Source organism: Tursiops truncatus, chromosome 9, assembly GCF_011762595.2.
Source record: "Tursiops truncatus isolate mTurTru1 chromosome 9, mTurTru1.mat.Y, whole genome shotgun sequence".
NCBI lineage: Eukaryota > Metazoa > Chordata > Mammalia > Artiodactyla > Delphinidae > Tursiops > Tursiops truncatus.
The window spans coordinates 77,882,144-77,891,990 of NC_047042.1; the positions used below are offsets into that span (position 1 = coordinate 77,882,144).

Below are 9,847 nucleotides of genomic sequence, written 5' to 3' on the forward strand. Positions count from 1 at the left end.
TACATCCACCTGTCCCCCACATCTGTAGACGCCTCCTGCCTCTTGTGCTATTTGGCCAAACTCTGAGGCTCCCCCAGAGCCTTCATCTATGGGTCTGTCCCGGTGGGGCCTTCCTCCCTGGGGTACTAGTGCAGGGGATTGGGCCACAGGCCCTCACCGATGATCTCAGCAATCCTGTTAGACCCTGGGCAGTTGTGGTCACACAACCAGTTGAGGAAGTTAAGGCTGGTGGTGTCCTGCCTGCGGCTGGGGGCACCTTGTTCATAATCCCAGAACCACTGAACTGGAGTGGAACGAGACGCCCTATATCCAGCGATGCTAAGGTGATACTCCTTAATGATCACGTCGTTCCAGAAGTAGGAGTTGTTCCGAAAGAAAAACATCAACTTGCAGCGGTGCCTGGGATGGCCCAGTTCCTGCACCTCCAAACTGATCATGTAGCTAAGCATGTCTTCATCTTGGTCACTGATCATGGCCGACATCTGGAGTTGGTTCATGATGGCTCTGGCCCAGAAGCCAGGGATGCCCCAGATGATGGCCCTTCTTCCATCCAAGTGAGGCTTCCGCGTCTGACCCATCATGCACTTGAGCCAAGTGTAGGCCCTGCTGGCTTGGGCATTCAGAGGGCTCAGCTCTAACTACAGGGCCGCCAGCGCCTCCGGCAGGGGCCGGGCTGTCATGGGTCCCGGGTCCCGGCCCTGGCTCTTCCTGCCCCTGCTCCTGGGGCTCCTCCACCTGCACCTCCTCCTGCTATTCCTCCGCCCCCGCCTCCACCCCCTGCATGATGTCTTCCATCAATAGCCCCAACTCCTCCCCGATCCCCGCCACCTCTCCCTCCTCCAGGGCCGCGCCTTGCCGCACGACCCTCACCCTGAAAATGGTGGCCTCCTCGCCCGACCCACCAGCTAGTGCCCGCACGGCACCCACCTCCCCCACTGCATCTGGGGACCCGCAGGCCCCTGCTTCCTGAGGACCCCCTCCCACACGCAGGATGACCCGGGGTCCCCGGGGCGGCGCCACGTGGCCCTGGCCCTGAGCTGGGGCAGCTGCAAAGGAGCGGGAGGTGGGAGCACAGCACGTGGTCCGCAGAGTAGCCCAGCGACTAGAGCCCCCCTGCGCCTCCTCAGACTTCGGGGTGGGGGCGGGGTGCCGATTGGGGCGGGGCTAATTCATCATTTTACTTTCCTCCCAATTTAAGGACAAAGTAAGTATTACACTAAGTACAGCAGCTATATCCATCCCATGGATCGTATTACAGTTAAAGGTATAGGTGGTGGAAATATTTTCATTACCGTTTTAAATGATCAGATATCTAAATTTTTCATGAATTTTTATGGAATCTGCTCTTACAACTTAAAGCATTTTATTAAATTAGCGAGTGTTCTAGGGTATCAATAAAATAATTTTTACATTATGATAATTCTGCATTTGATAACATGAAAAATTAAGTTAACATCTAATATAGTGTCTTGGATCTGCATTTAAACATAATGCTACTATTATAAATCTATTAAATTTCCCTGGATTTCTTATTAAGCTATAAAATACCTATCCACATCTCAGAAGTAAACATAAAAATATGTATATGGTATGCTTAGAATTTTTCAACTTTATGTTGTATTTTTTCTATTAATATGGACATCCAGGAATAACTTAATTTTATTAAATCAGTTACAAGTTTACATTTGAAACAAAATTTAGAAATTTAGAGTCGTCTACATGATATAGAAAACTATTCATAATAGGACATTATTAGAACCTGTAGTATTCTGTGAGGATAAAGCCAAAAATTCTATATTGTTTGTAGTCAATGTCATATTTTTACATCTCACTGTAAATAACATGAAAATAAAATCTGTATAAAATAAACTAATAACCTCTTTATTTACACTGGTCTTTTAATATAATTTAGTTGTGGAAGAACATGAGTTAAAGCCAAATAGGAGTGTGTGTGTGTGTGTGTGTGTGTGTGTGTGTGTGAGTGTGTGTGTGTGTGTAAAAATTATGGATTGCTTCTACCACAAGAAGACCTTGCATTTTTGTGATAAAGCTCCTGGCTTTTACTTGTCAATATCACATCCTACGGAAATAAATGTTAAAATAAGGAGAATACTATTTAAAATCGTAGAGCATGGATGAGCTCCAGGGAGTCCAGAAGCCCCTAAAATTATGTGCAAAATGTATTGTATCTATGGACTTTTTAAAAAAGAGAGGTTCCAAAGCTTTTATCATGGAGTTCAGGACCCTAAAAAGTTAAGAACTACTGAATCTGTGCTTTGGTTAGAAGTGGGATAATTCTACACCATATAAACTGGGTAAATCATGTAGAGCCTCAGGTCTATATATGATAACTAAAGTGAGCTAAGCATGAAGGATATGAACCATACCCATGTAACTACACCTTAATAATTAATTGCGGAGTTTTGTTCATCCATTTTTCTATAATCACCTTAAATTGCCTATGTGTTTTATATTAAAATAATAAGAAGGATTATTAAGAAGTGTTTATTCAAAAATATCTGTATCTGGGCTTCCCTGGTGGCGCAGTGGTTGAGAGTCCGCCTACTGATGCAGGGGAAACGGGTTCGTGCCCCGGTCCGGGAAGATCCCACATGCCGCGGAGCGGCTGGGCCCGTGAGCCATGGCCGCTGAGCCTGCGCGTATGGAGCCTGTGCTCCGCAACGGAAGAGGCCACAACAGTGAGAGGCCCGCGTACCGCAGGAAAAAAAAAAAAAAAAAAATCTGTATCTAAAATCAGAACAAAATAATGGGCATAAATCACTTATGAAAACATTTAAATTCTAGATAAATATGAGGAGACTTGATTACCAGTTCTATAGTATCAGCAGATAGTTAAATAGGTTTATTATCATACCTAAATTTCTCATCACTCTCTATAAAGTGTGGTTCATGTCTTATAAGAACACTTCTTTGCAAGGTGATAATCGGTGATGTCCCAGAGTCATTTAGAGACTGACAGTATTCTGAGCTACATGTCTTATTTCACAAAGTTATGAATTTGTATTGTAATAACTGTTGTTTGTCTTCTTCAAATTCTTAATTTTGAAGGGAAAAAAGAATTACAAATCTCTTTATTTACCTTGCCATCACAAACACACACATTCATACATGCATGCACACATACACATTCAAGTTATTCAATATTGCAACATTTTTCCTTGTTACAGTAAAATATTCTCCTCCTACATTTTTTTTTTTTACTGATAAAGCTTTTCTATTCCCAAACTCAAAAAGATTTTTATATTTATATATTTTACAGATATAGAAATATCCATAAGATGGTGCTGTATCTTTAATTTAATTTGGTCAGATACTTGAACGCTAAAATATATCTATTACACATGTGGTTAAAAGACTAGGTTAGAGTTTAATCTCTAAAAAGTCTTATGCTGTAAAGATGTCAGTATAAGTATAATCAGAATCTTTGCATAACTTATTTTTCATATATCACAGATTATTAAAGCATCTTTGCCCCAGATTTAGTTGCCAACTATAGGTGAAAAAAATAATTGAAATTCTCATTTCAACTGACATTTTCCGAATAATAGCCACTTTGCACATACCACATATGACAAATGAAGCAGTTGAATTATATACAGTATCCATTTATACCAAAGTCAATAATAGTCTTTAAAAGTCCTGTGAAACATCCAATTTGATGGAAATTAGAAATGACATTGCATGTAAGCACTTCCTTTCAAATGCTAAAGAACTGTAGAGGAATTAACTCAATAATTTTCTCTAGTAAGTTTATTTACCTAGTAAGGGAAAAGTAATTTAAGACATGCTAATTATATAATTTATTTCTGATTCAGGGAGATACAGTTAGGAGAAGTAATATTTCATATCCCATTTAATTATCACTTATAAACAGATTTAATAGAGTGCTTAAAATTGGTTATAGGATCTTTTATTTTTAAGATGAACAATCTTATGCCAAAGGAATAGAAGCCATTGCAGTGGAGGTGACAAGGTGACAAGGGAAAATGTGTTCATGAAAGGAAATATTTGGAGTCGTGAAGGTTGATAATACCAACATATGGGTGTGTCCAAGACAAGAACCAAATCCTCATCACATAACCACATGAAAATATCAAATAAAAAGTTTACTGCTGGGCTTCCCTGGTGACACAGTGGTTGAGAGTCCGCCTGCTGATGCAGGGGACACGGGTTCGTGCCCTGGTCCGGGAGGATCCCACATGCCGCGGAGTGGCTGCGCCCGTGAGCAATGGCCGCTGAGCCTGCGCGTCTGGAGCCTGAGCTCCGCAACAGGAGAGGCCACAACAGTGAGAGGCCCGTGTACCGCAAAAAAAAAAAAAAAAAAAATTTACTGCTATGATTTGGGGACATATTTAATTTTATAGATTTGCTTTCCTAGCAATGGCTCATAATTTTCTCTTCCTTTGAACAGTGTCATCTTCTGAATTACACCATCATTACATCTCTCTCTTTTTAAATATTTATTTATTTGGTTGTGCCGGGTCTTAGTTGAGGTTCATGGGCTCCTTAGTTGCGCCTTGCGGGCTCCTTAGATGCAACTTGCCGGCTTCTTAGTTGTGGTATGTGAACTCTTAGTCGCGGCATGCATGTGGGATCTAGTTCCATGACCAGGGATCAAGCCTGGGCCCCTTGCACTGGGAGCACAGAGTCTTAACCACTGTGCCACCAGGAAAGTCCCAATCATTACATCTCTTAATCCAAGCTGATGCTGTAATTTTGCTGAAAACTTTGACTAGATTAGTAGTCATTATGAAGTAGTGATAAACAGAATCCTATATAACATTATATTGCAAAATAGCAAAACCTAGTTAGTGACCAGTTATTAAGAACTTATATTTAGGCTAAAATTTTCTGTCAACAAAATATCAAAACATACTGCTATCTTAAAAAGTTATAAAATAACTCTAAGAAATATGTGATACCAGATTTGTGGGGACATTTTCACCTTCTCAAAAATTTCCCAGAATTTAACTTTCTTAATTTTCCTTAATATATATATTTTTCTCATACTGAAATAGAAACTCTAAATAATATTGGGGTTTATATAAATAAAAGACAGCAAAACTTAAATCTGTGTGATTTAAAATTAAGAAACTAAAATCAAGTAATGCTGTTGAAAACCATTTTCATTAAGATAATCTATCAGCCTTTCAATGAAATATTTTTCCATTCACTTGACCATAGTGTTGGTTATACGATACATAATAAACGTTTATGTTGAAGGCACCTTCCCACAGACTGCTTTCTATGACAATGTTGTTTTGTATTTAGTGGGGAGAAAATAGTATTATGATGTAAAAGAAATAGCTAATGATTATTAAAAAGATTGAGAAGATAAATATTAATTATAAGTTTTGCCTGCACATTCATTTTGAAAATAGGACCAACTGCACCTGTTGGTAAAATAGTACCTGATCAAGTGCTTCAGAAGAAATCAAAGAGAGGATAGAAGTCTCTATTTGGAGAGACTAAAGGTACCACAGGGCAGGGGCTATATGCAGGAAACCTTTTGATATTAAAAGACCATGAAGAATGCTAAGAAGGCAGCAATGGGCAGGGTTCTATTATGAAAATCCCCACAGCTTAATTAATGGGTATCTATTAAGAATTCACTCTGAGCCAGGCACTCTGATAAGAAGAGGAGGTAGAATGATGAGCAAAAAAGACACCATTTCTCCCTCATGGGACATGAAGTATAGGATGAAGATAGACACTAATACAAAAACCATACACATAAATATATAATTACATACTGAAATGATTTCTTAAAGTAGAAGCGCTGGGTACAATGAGACCATATGACCAGGCAGTATGACCTAGATGGCAGAGGGATGGGGGAAACAGGTGGCGCTTGAGCAGAGACCTTGAGGATAAGTGTGAGTTAGAAAGAGTCTTTCGTTACATGCCTGGGATTTGCTTCAAAGTTATCTGGGGTGGAGGTAAGGTGGGTGGTGCCATAGATGAAATATGATTAGACACGTATTATTAATATGAATATGTTTGATAATTTCAAAAAGAAATACTTGGGCTTCCCTGGTGGCGCAGTGGTTGAGAGTCCGCCTGCCGATGCAGGGGACACAGGTTCGTGCCCCGGTCCGGGAAGATCCCACATGCCGCGGAGCGGCTGGGCCTGTGAGCCATGGCCGCTGAGCCTGCGTGTCCGGAGCCTGTGCTCCGCAACGGGAGAGGCCACAACAGTAAGAGCCCCGAGTATCGCAAAAAAAAAAAAAAAAAAAAAAATACTTTATATATTTATAGGTAATAAATATATATATTTATTATATAGTATTTCAGGCAGAAGGAGGAACATATTTGAAGACCCTGAGGCAAGAAGGAATTTGGTTTGTTCTAAACCCTGGAAAGAAGGCCAGGGTGGCCGGAACGGAGAGAACTGAAGCCAGACAGAAAAGAGCTCTGTAGTCCATCCCAAAGGTGTTGGCCTTTATCCTAAGAGCAATGATGGGTGTTAGGCACCAGAGTTATAGTCATATATTTTATTTTTTACAATAAAAATCAGCCAGGTTGAGATTAGAAAATGGCAAGATAGTTGAGGGCGATGGAAATGTCAGAAAGAAAGTGACTGGAAAGAAATATAGGCGGTACAAATGAAATAACTTGAACAAATAGATATTAGGCAAAAATGAGAGGAAGACGTTAAGAAGGTCTCCCAAATTTTGGAGTTTGTGCAACACTGGGCTTAAGAAATTCTTTTAATTGAATTTTTTTTTTGAATTTTACATTTCAAAAATAACATTTTTGTCTTGGTATCATTCTTATACCATGAAATCTTGAGCATTTCAATCCCTTTTGTCTCTTTTAAAAGATTTAAGTCCCTACTAGAGTGCTAAATTCTTCCTATTTAATTTCTATTTCATCTGGAGTGTGGGGACGATAAAATTAGATAAACTTTTGTGAGTAGGGTAAAACCAGCTTTAATACCCTGGATCCTGTCAAGGAATCTAGGATATCAGTTATATTTGTATTTCTGATGTTTATTTCCCTCCTTTTATCTTCTGGCATCTCCAAGTCAAGAATTGCAAACATATGGTCTTTGCACAGATACAATGGATTTACAATAAATAAAACAAAGAAATCATTATGATGAAAATCTGCAGCAAAAATAATGAGAAGATTGAACTTTTCCCTCCTTTCTTTCAGTACTAGGGTTAGTCTATAACTCTTAATATAACAATGACACTGATAGATGTAATTACATTCCTAACACATGTGAACAGGAGGCCAGAACTGGTTCAGGATTAGGAGTAGCTATTAAAGGATTTTAGCGGGGACAGAAAGTCTCCACCCAAAATCTTCACTGAAGAATATCTGTCACAGGATGAAGCACTCACTACAATGAAATATACTTAAGTAAAATTTACTGCTTCCAGACTGTTAGTTTCACATTGGTGATGCAATACTGTCCAAATGTTCCCATTTAATATTTTAACAGGAAAGTTTAGAGCTGATGTAACCCTTATCTACACCACCAAAATTTTTTTCACGTTATCATGGGAGAAGTTTTGGGATAAAAAGGCAACCTGTGCTATAATAAAAAGTAGAACAACCTATATAACACCTCTAACCCTTTAATGTCTCTGTGATTTGATGTGAGGAACAAACTTGCCCCCTAACCTGAACCCAAACTAACCATAACCTTGACCAGAATCCTAAATGAATTAAATGCAAAATGTATTAAAAGGGAGACATCTTATTTGGCTATATCTTGCTTTATGGTAAACAGAGAAGGAAAAAGGACAAATGAACATTTTCTTCCTATCATAGTGACCTAACTTTGGAATTCACAAGCTCATTTGGTTGTTTTCTGAATTATCTGTATTTTATAAATAAAACTTAATGTTTTAAACTGCAGAACAAATATTAAATTCAAATATTTTCCCACTAACGAAACACTCTTTGGGGCAGAAAGTATCCTGTTAGAAGACTGTAGCAACATTCTCATTAGTGTTAGGATTTGCAGAACATCAGTCTGGTACCATTAGTTGGGTAGTAGAGATAAGAAACGAACATCCTCCGTATATTCCATATCAGTCTACTGCTGTAAGAGGAAGGAACTTCCTTGACATTTTTTCCTACTCTTGTCAAGAATAGAAATTAATTACTTTCCTAATGGTATATATGCTTTGTGCTTTTGTTATTTATGAACTAAGAATACTGTTTGAAAATAATTCACTTCAATTTATTTTAACAAATATGTACTTAGCACCTATGACACACCAGGCACTGAGATACAGCAGGAAACAAAATAGACTTAAAGGAAAAACTAGAATTTCCATAACACTTTCAACATTTTAAAGAGCTTTGACAGCTAGTACTTTATTTTTCACAATAGTCTTTTAAGGAAAGTACAGAGAGATTAAACAATTTGCCAAGGTTTAGTTCTTTAATTGATGAAATATTCTCTTAATTCCAAACCCATTACTTTCTCCTGAGTTATAGACCTTTTCTTCATCCTCCAACTGATTATCTTTACCTAGACATTTGGAAAGAACTCATTATTTCCTGTACAAGTAGCAGTATGATACAGACTCTGTACCCATATTGTCAGAGTTCAAATTCTTTCTGCCATTTAATTAGGTGGCTGAATAACAAACCACCATAAAACTCAGTGGAATAATCAACAATCAACTATTCTCTCTCACCATCTGTGGGTTGCCTGATCCACGCTGGGCTGTGCTCCAAATTACAGGTTGGTTCCAAGTCCATTCCACCTGTCTTTCATCCTCTTTGGACCAGTAGGCTATCCTAGGGCATGTTCATCTCATAGTGATGGCAGAGGCATAAGAGGAGAAGCCCTCCACACATGCATATTTCAAGCCTCTGCTTGTGTTATACCTGTTAGCATCCAATTGGCTAAAGAGAATCACATGGCCAGGCCCAAAGTCTAAGTAAAGAGACAAGGAAGTACACTCTGTCCACCATGAGCCCAAAGCCAGTCACATGACCAAACCAAGGATCAGTGGGATGGGGAAGTGATAGTAAGGGAGGGTGAATATTTTTGAACAGTAATCTACCACGGAGACCTTAACATTTCTTGCCTTAATTTCTCTCTTTGTAAATCTTTCCTAAGGTTGCTGTGAGAATTCAATAAAGCACTTAGGATGCTTAGCAAAGGGCGAGTGCTAGGAAACATAGACACTGCTATTTCTATATGGCTCTTTTCATTTAATGGAATCCCACCTCCAGGCCTCTTACAGCTATCCCATTTCCTCTCGTATCCATTCCTTTTCTTCAAGGAAGCACATTTGTTTAGCCCAAGGCAAATAGTTTGCACTTAGGTGCAGCTAGCTTTAGTAACCATAAAAACCATAGAGTATTCATAAATGAATACTCTATAGGGAAGATCTCTATACAGGTTTCCCTTCTTTATTTAAGGCACACCTCATCACTGAGCTTTCTGATCCAGATGAGATTGCTAACATCCAAAATCCAGATTGATGAGGTAAATATTTTCTAAATTTTCTGTGATGAATGTTTCTTTTTCAAAAGAACGCGAAAGGAATTATAACAAAGATAACCTAATTCAAGCTATGCCACCTCTGTGAAGTTTTCTGTAACTCTTTCCTCTGGGATTGTCAATATTTTTTTCTTAACCTTTATTACAGCAGTGACTGGATCCTATGTGACATGCTTTTATTCCTAGTTCCCAAAATGAAATCTTCTAGAAAATGGTTTCTTATTCTTGTCTCTTTCCTAACACAGTGCATGACACAGGCAAATGATCCATAATTTTCACTAGATAGAACTGGGGAGAAGCCAGCAATGGAACCTAGCAAAAGATCATTGATTTCACTTCTGACCCCCTTTC

At 38.9% G+C, this 9,847-nt stretch overlaps 1 pseudogene; it reads right to left on the minus strand.

The window, feature by feature from the left end:
• Window positions 1–86: 86 nt before the first annotated feature.
• LOC117313519 (testis-specific Y-encoded protein 1 pseudogene) lies at window positions 87–1,289 on the minus strand (annotated as a pseudogene).
• Window positions 1,290–9,847: the final 8,558 nt, after the last annotated feature.